Source organism: Protopterus annectens, chromosome 2.part0 (assembly GCF_019279795.1).
Source record: "Protopterus annectens isolate FY-2018-M chromosome 2.part0, PAN1.0, whole genome shotgun sequence".
NCBI classification, from domain to species: Eukaryota; Metazoa; Chordata; order Ceratodontiformes; family Protopteridae; genus Protopterus; species Protopterus annectens.
This window is the reverse complement of record NC_056728.1, coordinates 97,967,429-97,984,431: the sequence shown is the minus strand read 5'-3', so window position 1 is coordinate 97,984,431 and position 17,003 is coordinate 97,967,429. Positions and strand designations below refer to the sequence as shown.

The window sequence follows — 17,003 nt, the reverse complement described above, 5'->3', positions numbered from 1 at the left end:
TTTTTAATTCTCCCTAAAATTTTTTCACATAATTTTTCCCATAATTTCTCCACTCCCTTTCAGAAAAACATGTTCCATGGTTTCATCTTTATCACAATATAAATATATTCTGTCACTTTTCTTTTTATAAGACATATTAAATTTCACTGGTAATTTCTTTATCCCCAGTCTCCATAGGAAATACTGACATTCTGCTTTATTATTACACCACTTATTTCTTTCTTTTTATTTTTTCTTCTGGTAAAATTTCCCAGAGGTTAACACAATAATACTGTACTATTGTATTCATATACCATGTTTTCTGATCTTCTACTATCTCATCAATCTTTATCTTCCACATTTTATTTATTTGATAATTTTCAATTTCTTCATTAACACATTTTTTTCTCTTTTTTTATTATTTCCCCAAATTACTGATTTCTAACTTTTTTCATTTATTCATCTCAACACTATATTAATTCAATGAAGCTGCAAATATCACTGGATTTAATAATCCTAGTCCCCCTTCATCTTTACTCATATATAATACTCCTTTATTTACTGGATTTAATCTAGATCCCTATGCATGCATAAAAATAACTTTTAATATTTGTTTTTCATACAGTCATAGAATCATGAACACACTTGATAAATACAATATCTTTCCCATTAATAATGAATTTATCAAATTACATTTTTAGTAAAATAATCTATATGTTCTCCGTAAACAACATATTTTTTTAAATTCCTTTAAAAGGTTTTCCCATTGTGTTCCATTTAATATTTTATTACCAAAATGTATTCCATATACTGTTTTTATTCATTGTAAATTGTATTCTTCCTGTCTCCCAGATCTTTACTTTTATCCTTATTTAATGTCATACCTATTTATTTTAAATAATCTACTAAACAAAATATGGCCTCCTTCATCCATAAACTATTTTCAGTTATTATAATATCATCTGCACATGTCATCAAAACTGAAATATCAACACCTGTTTGCATTACATACTTGGCATTTTTGATTTTACACTTCACCTTATTTATTACTATAATAGTATACCACTCATACGACAACCTTGTTTTATCCCATTACTTATCCTTAATTCCTTACCAACCATTTATTAGAACTCTTATTACTATATACTGTCATGCAGACTTTTTTAATGTTACCACTAAAATAACATGCCTTCATCAATTACCATAATATCTTATGCTCTGTCAAATCCAAGCTTTATTAGTATCGCCTACCATAAGTCTTACATCATCTCTTCTATTTAAAAATATCACCCACAATTTCTCTTACTATCATTAGCAATTCATGGCATCCTTTTCTTTTCATACTATATATATATATATATATATATATATATATATATATATATATATATACACACACACATACATATTGGTTTCCATTTTTAGAACTTCTTTGTTACCCTTTTGCCACATACATTTTAATGTTCCATTACACAGTTCCTCATAAATGCCTTCATTTAACCATTCACTGAAAACATTTAACAAGTATGCTTTTTGCTATTCCATTACATTTTTATACATTTCAAACCTATTCCATCTAGGGATGCCAATGAATTTATATTTACTTATCTAAGCACTTTATCTAATTCATACATAGTGATATACTTCTCGGTTTCCTTATTTACCTGATCTGATTTTTTTGTTGCTTTCCAAATTTTATTACATTCTTTTTTCTTTAAACATTTCTTCCACATAATGAACTACAGCTTCCATAATCTATGTTTGTTTTATTTCTACCTCTCCTTTATTTTTCATTTTTCTCAATACACTACTATCTTCAGTTACAGTCTTACTCAAATAGACACTTTTTCCCTTTTTCCTTGTAACAAATACCTTTGTTTATATAACAAATTCTTCATCTTTTCATAATTTCTCTTGCATAATTCTATTGCTTTATCATAACACTATGATACTATCATCCTTTTCTAGGTTTTCAAAAGCATTTTCATGTATCTCTATGGGTATACTTCATTTGCCCTAACTTCCAATTGACTGACACCCATTTGACTGAGACCAAATGACTGAAATTTCATTTGACTGACACTTCATTTGACTGACAAGTATTACTGGCAGTCTCCAGAGCACTGTAAGGCAAGTAAATGGAATATGTCCCCTTCCCCACTGTAGTGCAGCCCTGGAGTTAGAATATATAGTTGGGGGGCACAGCTCCCAACTTACTTTTGTTTTACTAAGCAATATTAAAGCAAAACCAAACAATATACTATGAAATTAAGTGGGGGAGCTTCACCCCTACACCCCCTAACTATATATTCTAACTCCAGGATCAACTGGAAGTTAGGGCAAATGAAGTAGACCCATCTCTACATATCTGTATCTTTCTAGGTTCTCTCTGCCAGTTAAAAAAAAAACTTTTTTATATTAACTTTTAATTGTAATCCACCATTTTAACCAATTAACACAAAATGCTTTCACAGTAACATGATCTCTCCATAACTGTTTAACTTCTTCTTTTCCTTTTTTCATTTTCCTATTTTTATATGTTATCACTTATCTCTTATCCATACTGCTAAATGATCTGTAAATCCTGTTCTAACTGCTTCCACCTTCTGATATACATATTCCTTCAGCTGTTATAAAATAATCAATTCCCAATTTAAGACTACCTCATCTGTACATTCAGAATTTTTTAAATTTTATATAACCAATTTACCACATTTCATAATTTCTACCATTTTTCTTATATCTTTTCCTTTCTTTTTGCCTCTTAAATCAGTTAAAATCCCCATTATAATAATCATGTTCACTACTACATAATGCAACAATTGTTGAAATAAGTTCTACCTTTCTTTACAAACATCAGCACATAAAGTTTTAATTCTATATTTATTTATTTATTTAACATTTGTTGACCGGGAAAGTCCGACTAGGTTCCACAGATCCTGTTTTCAGCCGAGGCCCGGGGAGAAACGCTCCAGAAGCATGTCTTTAGAATATATATATTTTTCATCATCTGAAATCAATAACAATTAATCCTCTCATTCTTACTAGTGTTACACTTTATAGTTTCACTGCTCTTCTACATAATACTGTTATTCCATATTACAGTTCCAAGCCACATTTTTTTCTGTTTGTGATAATTCTTCGTTTAACAAGCTTAGGTCTTCTAATACAATTATCTCTACATCACATTTATTAAACCATTTTAAAACTCCTATCCATCTTACAATACTTTTAATATTGTTTACGCTTACCAAAATAATTACTCTCTGGTTTCCTTAATGTAAAGGAAATCATTTATCCATTTCAATTTATATTACCTACTACTCATTTATTTTTCCTTTTTCCTATCTTTCACTCTTTTTCCAACAGAATTATTTTTTCCTTTCAATATTTTCCAGTTTATATCTTTGTCATCACTGATTTCTGAATCTTTCTCTATCACCTCTCCATCCTCTTGTCCTTTATTTTTACCCTTTTCTTTTTCTAAATTATCTTCAATTTCAACTTCCAGGTCTTTTTAATTTCATTCTATATCCTCCCCTTTTTCAATAACATTAAGCTCTTTTTACAGTCCATCCATAAATGCCCATTTTTTATTTACATTTACAACATTCTAGTTTACATTTCTTTGCATCACACCCTTCTTTCCCACAAAACATGTTTAGGTTGTCCCTAACATTTCATAACACCCCTGTTGCGATCATCATTCATAACACTTGGAGTATGCACATTTTTTTCCATTTCCATTTTCAAAATAACACTGCAATCCCATTTCCCAGTCCATAAACCTCTATTGTCATAAATCTTTGAAATGTCTGTCACTTTTTTACAAATACTTTTTAAATGTATTTTCACAGTCTATCTTTCTACTTCTGTTTGAAACTGTGTATGTATTTTCTTTTCTTCTTTTTTGGAAGAAAAACTTTTACTACATAACTATTCCAAGGATTATCATTTTGTCTCTCTCCATACTCACATAAATTTTCTTCTATTCCATGAGCAGTCTCAAAATTAATGTAACAAAATATCTCTAATCAAAACTTTCAAACCCAAAGGTAAATTATAGTGTCCCATACCTCGTATCTCTTCAATTCATTATTCATTTTACTTTGTATCCTCACCACAAACTTCTTTTTGATGTTATGATCTTTTTTTTGTTTGGAGATGCTTCCTACAGTCTTGGCATGCATTTATTTACTCTATATATCATCCCCTTTTTGGATTACCTCAAACCCTTCCTCTTGAATCTTCTCCAGTCTCTCTCACCAGGAAAAGTTGTCTCCATTCTCTGGTTTATTCTAGTTTAACATCTCCAGTAGTATACCATCCCAACACATTCTTCCGTCACCATCACTTCTGAGTCTGCAAACAAATAAGACCTCCAATTCTTTGCATACATCTCCCTGTGAGTTGGCATTCACCTCTGTTCCCACCATCTCTCCCTCCATGCTATGCATCATCCTCTCAGCCACCACTGTGCCTAGAATGGGAAATCAACACATATTCATGGCCAGTACTTTCATGAATGTTATTCTCCAACAAGTAGGGGAAGTTTCCCAATGCCCTGGCCAAATTTACCCTAAAAGGATAAATACCACCTCAGGTCTTCCCTGAAATGAGGCTACAAGTCTAGTGGGATTAACCCAATCAACAAAGGATGGATAGATGGACAGATAAATAAATAGCAAAGTTGTAGCTATCTTATTTACACCTACGTGATGTGGAATGTCACACCTCTGGCAGCCTTTACACACTGTTACATTCCAAAGCATTTTCTGGAAATCAACTTAAAAACATAACACAAAGAAATGCAAATATTTTGAGAACAATAAAAGCTATTAAATGGTACAAATGGCAATGTTATCAGTAAAACGTTACTGCAGTCACAGTCTTTACATCAATGTTACAATATATGAATACAAAACCAGAATGATATTTTTATCTAATGTTTCACAAACACAATGCCATATCTAAGAAACTGTACAACCAAGATATATTTTTGTTAGGCAGACTAAGCTGTCACGTGAGTTTTCTTCAGCACCGTCTAAAGTTTCTTCTGATTTCATGCAATAGTTTGAAAGTCGCACATTTTTAAGAAATATTACGTACATGTGGAAATACTTCATATTTTCAGAATTAATAGCAAATAATTACCAACAGTTCCAATGCACACCGACAAAATGACGAAAGTGCTTTTCAGTCTCCCACCACTGTACTTATCATTATGCCCCTCAATAACATGCAAGTCTCTCAGTTATGAAACTATGAATACAAATATGAGAATATGAACAAGAAGGGGAAATAGTCATTCATTTCTCCACAAAACATCTGATATTAACAATCTTAGTAGTATTTTGTTAATTATATCATGCACTTTCTACTACCTATTATTAACACATGATTCATTAGTTAAGGTGATGACAGACCCAAAAAATGTCTGAATGCCATAAGGAGCTATGGGTGTTAACTGGAAGAATACAAAAAAGGGGCTATACGGGTGAATGAGATATTATGCAATTGGCAAACCCTATTAGTGCATGGAAACTCACTCTGGCGCATGCTCTCTCTCTCTCTCTCTTTAGATATAGATATATATATATATATATATATATATATATATATATACACACACATACATACATACACACACACACACATATATATATATATATACAAATATATACACATATATATATATATATATATATATATGTGTGTGTGTATATGGTTCCCCTTCACAAGATCGAATTACTGAAAGCTCGAAACTCATAAGATCGAGTTCAAAATCTCGAGTTTCAGTAACTCAAAATTGTGAACGAGAAGTGTAAAAAATTAGATCAAGGGTTTTACTTACCTTTTTGTAGGGGGCTGGGTCCCCCTGTACTGTTCCTTCCTTAATGTGCAGGTTTCATGACCGCCCTTCAGTGGAGGAATGGAAAGTGTCCCATTGTGCGCTTATGCATATAGTGCGTAATGGTACATTTCCATCTCCTTTGCTGCAGTGCGATCTCAGAGTTGGTATATTTAAGTGTGGGGGTGCCCCTTCACAATTTCGAGTATATGAATACTCGAGATTTTGGGCTCGGGCTTCTGCATTTCGAGTATTCATATATTCGAGCTTGTGAAGGGGAACCATATATATATATATATATATATATATATATATATATATATATATATATATATATATACATACAGACACACACATATACACGTGTGTGTATACACACACACACACACACACACACACACACACACACACACATATTTTTATATCTACATCTACATAGGAGGCTCATACTACCTTGTTACATACTTGAAGCCACTAAGCCCTTATACATTTTTATTTATACTTTGTTAACCAGGTTAGTCCCACTACGTCAACAGCTACTTTTCAGGGGAGACACAGGGTATTTTTTTACACTAACAAGAGGAAATTTGGCTAGGGCACTGCAGAGCTTACATACTTTTTTCAGTATTTGCCACAAGATCTTTTACATCCAGATGAGCTACAGTCAACTCATGCAGATGAGGCCTCAGTATAATTTCTCATCTGAAGGACTTCAAAATTCAGAACTGCAGCACCCCCCCACCCAATACTGCACTGCAGGGTGGAAGGTTAATCAACTACATGGTGTTGGGAACAGAACCCACAGCCTTTTGTACTGAAGGTGAGTGCGTAATGTGTAGCATAGCTGTCATGTAATGTGATGGCTCACTATTCAAGAGCCAAAGTATATAATGTAGTGGATTATGATCATGTCTGTGTGAGATACACATACCAAGAAATTTACCTGAACAGTGAATTGAATCTTGGCATGCTTGTCGAGAACACATAATAAAGGGTTATAGTTGGAGAAACAATCTTTGCAGTGCATCTGCTCCATGTACTACTAGTTTTAACAGACAAAAAAAGTTGTATGTATTTTGCTGGCTTTAAAGCACTTTGCAAGTACTCTCAGAAAGACTGCATAACACTCTATAGTGAGTGATGTCAGAAAGACAATTAATAAGTTGTCTTATCTTAATGAAAGTCAGGGACAGATTACTGACACAGCAATCAGAAATAAATCAATTTTTAATTATGCCACTGTCATTTGCTGGCCAGTACTGGAAGGTTTAACTGCCTACCATACCTGACCTTAACAGCTGAAGCAGGGGTGCTTAACAATTTTTAGGACTGGATCTCACACTTTAGAAGTATTTGTCTGGTTTGTCCTTTTTACAATATCAGAGAGCAATCACTGCTCTCCATGCACTATATACAAATTACAAAAACTTTAAAACTAATCTTCCAATCATACCTGAAGCAGGTGGATGTGTCATCAGAGAGTGTGTGTGAAATATCTGTCATCTCCTAAAGACAGGATTTGCAGGTTCTATTTTTTTCTTAATTTACTCATAATGTAGAACTTTAATTCCTTTATGAGTTTTCCACACCCTTGTAATTACTGTAAAACAGTTAACATGTACCAGAACATCACACCCTCTCTACTCCCTTCCAGCAGCTTCATGCTCTTATAAGTTGTATACACCGTAATGGATGTTGTCACTAGTGACGTAAAACTGGACAGCTCATAAACTCAAGTCACACTTTCTAAACTAATACATTAAGTGCTCCTGAAAACACACAGGAAAACTTTTCAGACAGTAACATAACAAACTTGGAAGGGGAGTGGCACCAAGTACTATTCAGTGGTTCAAAAGACAAGACAAAGCATGTCCTAACTAATGTATGCACACACATCAAGTAAAAAATGAGATGATGGTGGTCAAGCAATGTGATAGTTAACAGTGAACTAGGATACAATAAATAATTACAACAAAAAGAGTTCTTATAGTTGTGTGTCAACTGGTGGAATCTGCTGCTCCTTCACCATATTTATATTTTAATAAATACTACAGGTATGCTTCTTTACATTAAAACTCTTTAGCTTAAATATAGAAGATTTTCTGCAACAACAACAAATTTACTGAAACCACACCACATTCCAATTACCTTGGAAACTGGTGGCTTGATCACTTAACTTTCATATCCACATTAAGACAATCAACTCTCTCTTGTTTTGGGCAAAAAATCTCTCTCACTTCCTGACACACAGGTTGTAGAGAAAGGAGTTTTACTAGCTCAGCCAGAATGCAGTCTGCCAATTATAGATCATGCTTCCAAGAAAACTCCATCCTCTCTACAAATCAAATCCAGCAATATTGTCTCACAAACAGAATACCAATTCTCAGTTCTCTCCAAAGCAAAATGGCTACCTATACCACAGAGGTGCATATTTCTCCTTTTATCACTAACGTATAAACTATTACACCAATAAAATTAAATTTATTCACAAGCCAACTTACACAAAAGAACAACTGCTTAGAACATATGATCCCAATCATCTACTGCCCTACACACCACATGCAACAGAGAGCATTCCACAGGCCACTGCTTCCAAGCATGACCTGGGGAACTCTACAAACACACCTAAAAAAATCTCACCCTTCAAAAAAATTCAGAACACAAGTCAAAACATACGTCTACAAACAAGCTGCCTACTAATACTTCTAAATGCAAGGCATAACATGAACACTGAAAAAATTATTCCTCAAACTGTCCTTCACCTTATTCCAACAAGCACACCTATGAGCCGATAAAATACCCATCAATTCTATATCCAGTCACACACAACTGTCTTACCCTGTCAATACATCAATTGTATGTCCTCTCCTACATTTACCCGCTTCCTTTATTAACCCCCACCCCTTTTAATTATCATTCGTCATGTATATTTTTAAATAGTGCATCAGATGCGTCTATATCATATCACCGAAGAGGCATTACAGTGAACACCTCTTCATTGACACATACACAGCGAATGCACAAAACTGCAAACACTAACATCAGCGATTTCTTTCTCTGGGAAAGAAATTACTTGCCTCAAAACATACATGCATCGTTACAAACAAAGTGGGGGGCTTCACCCCCCCCCCCACCCCCCCTAACTAAATATACCAACTCAGAGATCACACTACAGTGGGGAAAACAGCAAACTTACAGGGATGGCCAAGCGATTTATTTTCCATGGAAAGAAATCGCTAATATCAATGTTCGTGGTTTTGTATCAATGAAGAGGTGTTCGCTGCAGCCCCTCTTCTAGTATTTGATATAGACACCATCAGACCACTACTTGTTAACTTTTTTTGTACTCTCTTGCAAAGCTGTTTGGTACTCTTCCTATGGACATTCATTTATTGTTAATTATGTTTTAAATTCTACTTTGTGCTTACCAATCATATCAATGTTTTTCCTCTTGTACTTCCCAGACTGAGCCATAAAATTGTCTACTTAGATTAGTGTGCAATCCCAGTTAACAATGTAATAAAATATCACAGGGGTAAAGCAGGACAAGAACTATTCAAATGTACTGCACAAACTATAAACTCAAGTGTTGTGAAAATAGTTTGCAGAGGATATATATATATATATATATATATATATATATATATATATATATATATATATATATTTATTTATTTATTTTATCCAGTTTGGTGACCGGGGAGGTCCACTGGGCTAAAAGCCCATTTTCAGTGGAGGCCCGGGGAGAAAAGCTCCATAATACAATGTTACATGACATAGTAATCACACAATTACAAAAGATAAATTGATTTACATACAAATTAAACATTGGATGATTATAGAAACAGTCCAGGAGGATGATTAGCAAATTGCATAGGGATGGGAGAAATTGTTAGTTACATTAGCAATGTAAGACAAATATGGAAGGTATGAAGGTTAGCCAGGTGAGAACAAAGAGGGGAGCTTGGCAGGTATAGAGTGAAGTGTGCAGTTACATTTTCGGTGAGTATGCAAGTAGGAGAGGAGTTTAGTTTTGAAGGAGTGTAGGTTGTCACAGGTCCTCAGTGTGGAGGGAAGGGCATTCCATTTTTTAGCAAGGGAAAAGGAGAGTAAAAGTTGACCGGCTGGGTGTTTAGGTTTTTGGATAGAGATGAGGTTTTGGTTATAAGATCTAAGGGGTCTGGGGGGTGTAAGGTTGGAGGATATTGGATAGTGCGGGGCAGAGGGTAGGTTGAAAGATAAATTTGTGGGCTGAGACAATTTGGAGGTAGTCTAGTTGATTGGGGAGTTCAAGCCAATTTAGGGTTTGTAGGGATGTGCAGTGATGAGAGCATGAGTTGCCTTAGTGGCAAATTTGGAAATTTTATTGTAGCATACTTCCAGTTTAGAGGTTAAGATAGAAGATAGATTTGTAAGCAGAGGGGCACCATATAGAAGAGATGGGAGGAGATATGTAGCGGCTAAGGTACGTCGGGTAGAGGGGAGAGGAAGTGACTATTTCTGTACAGTAGACTGAGTTTTATATGGGTTTTCTTGATGTTAAGTTGGATATGGGTGTTGAATTTTAAGTGTTCATCGATTGTGACCCCTAGGAGCTTAGCGGACGGAAAGGTGTTAATGTTGGAGTTGTTAAGGCAAGAAATTTGAAATTAGTTTTTTTCGGTGGTGGAGAATTTTGAGTGGGTGAAAAGAAGAATCTTAGTTTTGTTAGCATTAAGTGAGAGTGATTTTGATGCATCCAATTTTCAGTGGTTGTGAAGGTGGTTTGAGCTAGAGATTGGAGTTCTTTAAGGTTGGGGGCAGAGCAGATCAAAGTAGAGTCGTCTGCGTATTGGACAATTTTGGTATTGGGAATAGCTTTGTTGAAGCCATTAATGAAGATGTTAAATAGCAGTGGGCCAAGTATGGAGCCTTGGGGAACTCCTGTGGGGGTAGGGAGGAAGCTGGAGGAGGCTTGGCCCCATTTCACGGCTTGGGACCTGTCAGAGAGGTAGCTGGAGAACCAGGATAGGGTTTTAGGGGAGATGTGTCTCTTTGTTGCATAATTTTTTTGGTTTCTTTAGTAAGCCAGGGGGCGGTCTTGGCTTTGACTCTTTTAGTACGAATTGAAACTAGGGAGTTCAGGATAGTAAGGAATATGGTGTTGAAGAAATCAACAGCTTCGTCCAGGGGTAGGGTTTTTAGTGGGTTCCAGTTAGTGAATTTGAGGGAGTCAGACAAGGTGGAGGGATTAAAGTTGGTTAAGTTGCGAGTGTGTAACAGTTTCTGGGAGAAGGAGGAAGAAGTTGTTGTTCTATAGGTGAAGGCAGGGAGGTGGCTCCTAGAGGGTCTGGAATAATGCCAGATGTTGAGGTTCGGTTTGGATGAGACACCAGGATCCAGTTTAGGATGGAGCCTGTGAGGTTAGTTTTGTTGGGCCTGGTGGTATAGTTTATAAGTTGTGTGAAATTGAAAAGGTTGATAGATAAGGTGGGATTATGGTCACTGATTTTTTGCCAGTTAATATTTACATCTCCCATAATACGTTTCATGTTTAATATTTAAAGAGGACCAAGAGAGGATGTCTTCCAAGGTAGTGGTGTTGTTTCCAGGAGGAATGTAAAGGGAGATGATGCAGATGCTTTTATGGTCATTTAATTTTAGGAGGCCAGCTACTAGTTCAGTATTATGAAAGGAAGGGATAGCATTTTGGAAAGGAGTGATGGATAAGTGGTTAGCATAGATTAGTGCTACACCACCACCTCTTTTATTTATGCGATCGGATCGGAGAGATTGAAAACCGGGGGGAAGGAATTCATTGTTGGTTATGTGTGGTTTTAACCAGGTTTCAGAGATGGCTACAATATCTGGTGAATTATGGTTTAGCCAGGCATGGAAGAGGGTAATTTTATTAGTTATGCTTTGGGCGTTGATGGTGAGAAATTTGAGATCTTTACAATTTGGTTTGTTGTTGAAATTTTGGTTATTTGTTTGAGGCATGTTTGGTCCAGGGTTTGGATGAATGTCACCTGCTAGGCAGAGGAAAGAGAGAAGGTGAGTAAGTTTGTTGGTTTTAGTTTGTTAGGGGTAGGATAGTAGGGGGTGGCTTTAGGTTTGTAGAATTTATTTGGGACTTGGAAGAGTTTTAATGTTAATAAAGGGGGGGGTGAACTGGAGTTATAGAGGCAGAGACATTGTGGTAGTGATTAGTAGGGTATGGTGGTGGAGGTGGATATGGAGGGTTTAGGTGAAGGTTGGTATAGGAGGTGGAATGGTATAGTGGCAGAAGAATGAGGGCTAGGAGTAATGTAGGGGCAAGGATTGTAGTAGGAATTGAAGGCATTGTAGAAAGAGAGATTAGATTTAGATTAGTGGTGAAAGAGCAAAAAGGTTTGTATGTTAGAGTATGTAAGGCAGGTGGGTGGGAAGGAGTTTAGCTTGAAAAGTAAGGTTGGTGGAGGGGGAGGTATATTTGAGAAAAGTGGGTGGAGTAATCTAGTGATGGGATTGGGTGATGTAAGTGGGAGGGGGTATGTGATGAGTAATAAATGTAGGACCACTGGGGGTGGGTGAGAATTGGGGGCAGGGTAGGGGAACGGAGTGAGCGCACAGGGCAAACGGAGTGGGATAGAGCAACAGGGCAGAAGATTCCAGCTGAAAAAGTATCAGCCACTGCAGGTTGGAGCTGAGGTAAGTTGGAGGAAGTGCAGAAAAACGGGTGTAAGTACGTAGGGATTGAGCAAATAGGGGAGAAGAAAAGACTATTGAGGTGAGGAAGTGGAGTAAAATAAGGGGAGGTTTGGCTTCTGAAGGGTTTAGAGGTGAGGTTGGAGTAAAAGATTTGAAAGGAGTAGGAGCAGGCAAGCGAGGAATAGTGCTGCCACCTAGTGGAGAAAGGAGAGAATGGCAAGCAGAGAGTGATAGGGAGTAAAGAATAGGGCAAATGGACAGAGGCTCAAAGGTAGAAGGAAAAGCAAAAGGGCTACAGGGTACTACTTCAGAGGGGTACAGAAAAGGGATTGGGGGCCGTAGGCACCACTGAGAGGAGAGTATATATGGTCTGTGGTAGGCTGCTGTGTCACACTCACAGAGGTATAAGACTACATACAATTATTGAAAATTATTTAGTGATTCCAATCCGATGTTCCTTTTCAGGAGGTCCCAGTTTCATGGAAAGCGACCAGTTGAGCTTACTGAGCTTTTGCAGGAAATAGTCTGAATGTTCGGGAGGTAGAGCAGGACCTTCAGGGGTGGATTAATTTATTGAAAATTATTTAGTGATGATCAGGAGGTAGAGCAGGTATATATATATTTTTAAAGTTCAAAGAATCCACCTGTTCTAACTACATTCTACAAGTATGTATGTGCTTTCTTGAATGAAACAAAATTAAACATTTTACGAGTTTAAAACTTGCAGTCACTGCATAAAATAAGTAAGATATACCATAGCCTACTGTAATATATGATATTGGTACTTCGGTGTTATATAAGGCTCACAGACATCCTATAATACAGCACACCTGATAATCTGTCTCATTAATTATATAATTTAAGTGCGTTTACTTTGGAGTAACAAAGGCAAGATTAATTATACATTTTCATTATACTGTGTGTGGAGTGACACAAACAAGAAATACTATTCATAATTCAAAAATACATATATTATGATGATGATGATGCCATATGCATATGTGCAAATCATTTAATACAATTTAGTGAGTTAAAATGTAATGAACAAAACATGTCACTGTTCAGTGTGTAGTAATGGGAAACATTTATTTTTCTGAATAAACTACTTCAAGTTTGTGAAAGAGAAATGTTAGCTTCCAAATGTTTAGCTGTCTTTTACAAACTAAATAAGCAAAGCTGAGATGAAAAGTAGTAAAGATGTCACTACAATACAGTGCAACTCTAAAAATTATATCCAGTAAAGAAAACCCTTTGACTACAAACGGCAGAGTGCAAGTTCTACTACAAAACCTAATTTACCTAATTTATCTTAAAAGAAAATAATACAGATGGCAAAAAAGTTTGGCAACACTTACTTAGTTTGATGCCCTTCTATAAAGGAAACACAGATTGTATTAAGCTGTTGAATGTCTGTGGTCCTTTCTGATATCATCTGATCTATCTTACCATCCAGGAGGTAACTTTCCTGTTGTAAGGGGGAGACTGGTAGCAGAATAGATAAAGAGAAACTAAAGAAAACACCTTAGCCATAGATGATGGATCAGTCCTAAAAGTCACCCTGTCCCTATGGAAAACTATGCAGGCAGAGTTACGTAACAAAACCTGTAGCTCTGATATTCTGCTAACAGAGGTCATTGTGGTTAAAAACAGAGTTTTACATGACAGAAATGTCAACTTCACTAAGATGGCTGGCTCAGAGGGTGGCAGGATCAGCTTTTCAATCATGAAGTGCAAATCGTAGACAGGAGATGCTGCATGCTGTGGAGGTCCATGATTTAAGATACCTTTAACAATCATTTTCACTGCTGGATGCGACGACACTTGAGGGACAGCAGGAATGCAGGCTGAGACTGCGGAGCAGTGAACTTTGACTCAAAAATCAGACATGCCTAGCTTGTAAAGATGAATCAATCCAGTCATTCTGAAAGCAAAAGTCTTTTTTTTTTCATTTATCATAAGCTGCAAATAAAAAAAAAAGAAAAAAAGAAAGAAAGAACATTTCATTTTTATATGGCTAAATGGGATTTCATTGCAAAAGGCCTGTTGGCTTCTTTCAATATATGAATCACTTTTGAAGAAATAGGTCCATGTTTGGGATTAACTACAGAATCTATAGGCATGTAAGGTTTAAAATTGAAGGGCGGCACTGTGGCGCACAGTGTACAGTGTTGTTGCCTCACAGTAAGAGGTTCCTCAGTTCGATTCTCACCTAGGGGTGTCTTCTGTATAGAGTCTGCATGTCCTCCCTGTGTTTGCATGGGTTTCCTCTGGGGACTCCGGTTTCCTCCCACATTCGAAAGACATACGGTAGGTGGATTGGACACTGTAAATTGGCCATAAATGTGTGTGCAAGTGTGTGGTGTAGAATTACTGTGGCAGGGATAACCACCTGGTGGTGTAAATCTTGGCTCTAGAAGATTGTCACTGATGAAGTGAAACCCATGTGCAAAATGAGAAAAAGGGGTTGTGGATGGATGGATGGATGTAAGGTTCAAATTGCTGAAGTCTGGATGAAGAGCTAATCTTAGCTGCTGGGATAATGAAGTCTTTTTGCAAGTTAGAAAGACAGAAGGGAAGAAGACCTGTAACAGCTGGGGAAAAACACAACTATGTGGTAAGCTGTTAGGTGTCAAAAAGTCTGACAGTTCCTGCTTGATTTTTAGCAATAGATTTTGAACCAGAAGAAGAGGGGGGGGGGGACCTCTGGGTCCATGAGAAGGAAAAGGCATTCATTTTCCAAACCAAAGGAAACATGAAATGACAGCAAGTCAGTGGAAACACTGCACTATCCTGCATATCAGACATCTACCTCTGTTGGGTCACCCACAGTCAAGAAAGTCAAAGGACCTTCCACATCCATTTGCCACTTGGACTACACTAAGGGATCTGCATACATTTTCTTGAACTTCCCAGGCAAATACACTTGCTGTGTTGTGAAGCTCAGGCCAATAAACTCAGTTTTTCCTGCATAGCACATAACCACATGTCTCCTTGTCTACTGTGTCTGTGACATTCTGTGTCACAAGTATGCTGTGTTACACTTTGAAGTTTCTCGAAGTAGCCTTATCGCATGTGTGTTTCAGGACAATGTTACCTGCTCTTTACTCCCATCACACTGATCTTCAGAGACCATTTTCAAGAAAATGCGTGACCTGAACCTTAAAATACGGCTGATGAACCCCATGCATTAATCTAAGGTGTCCAAATTTAAGAAGCGTGAGAAGGAGAGTGTGACACAGTTAAAGACAGATGGAGAGAGAAAACAGCCATTAGTGTGATACTGAAAGATGTTATGAAATCTAAGGATTCTGACACATTTCTAGTCATACAAGTGCACCAGTTTGCACAGATACATTATAAGTGTGTGAAAAAAAAAATCAGACAGAATCACCTGAGCAGGGACCGTCTAGGACTTCTTGAAATTTTAAACTTATTCCTAAGTAATAACAATAATGTACAAATCAAAGACCATCTTATCACTTGTGGATGGAAAGTGATATTAGGTAATTATCCAAATAAGAAAACTGGAGTTGCAAACTGGTACATTCAAGGCTGCCACCCAGGAATTTTGCTTTCTCTAGAGAAGTAGACTGACTCCCGGGTTGACATGAGAATTTTCTTTACAGTAAAGAGGCGGCTCAAATAAAAGAGGTATAACAGTGGTTTCCACTGACAATGTTTCTGAGGCACATAGAGATAACTAAATTAAAAACTGTCTGGCTTACTGATATGGAAGTGCTGATGGTGTCACACTAATATGTACACAAAAACATGGTGGGTGCTGGGGGAGTAAAAATTGTTACTAAACAGTCTAATGAAAACTTAATCTGGGCCATGAATAACAACTATACACACACACACATTTTCTTAGAAATTATGAATATGATGCAGAATATCTCTAATGAATATGTTTGTTGCCCATTTCAATGGTCACCATCCTCATTTTTTTTCAAAAGAACACAATTATTTTATCAAAACTGGTGAGGAGGGGTTTTGCATGTTTTTCTTCAGTTCTTCTGGTTTAAAGACTTTTTATAAAAACAACTCAAGAAAAATGCAGTCTGTTGATTCTAGCAGTGCCATAGAGGTTGACCTGGCTGTGCATCTCCTTTCATCAGTGATCAGCACATCAGTTCTTTCAGTTTCCTTTCAAAAATGACCTTACTCTACATCAACAGGATCAGGTTTTTACATCTTCCTGTAAGACTTAGATGTCAGGATGTGCACGTTATGTAATGATGGATTGACACCTCTATTGCCATCATCTACCTCATAATGACAAGCAAGGTTAGTTGAATAGGCCAAAGCTCCTGGATAATCAATCTGTCCATGTGTGATCCCTAGCACATATTCATACAAGCTCTGTTCAACATATGGATTGAAACACGCTAACAAACTTTTTTTTTGTACCGATATATGAATCTACCAATACTGAGACAGTAACCTTATAAATGCTAACATTAAAGTCAGTGTCCTTTCCAAGGAATGTGTCACCTATCTTAAA

The 17,003-nt window shown here is 36.5% G+C and overlaps 1 protein-coding gene across 1 annotated transcript in view; it reads right to left on the bottom strand.

Annotated features, from left to right (window-relative positions):
- LOC122792978 (arf-GAP with GTPase, ANK repeat and PH domain-containing protein 1-like) overlaps positions 1-17,003 on the bottom strand; it is a 2,685,441-nt gene that overhangs the window by 498,720 nt on the left and 2,169,718 nt on the right. The window lies entirely within an intron of this gene.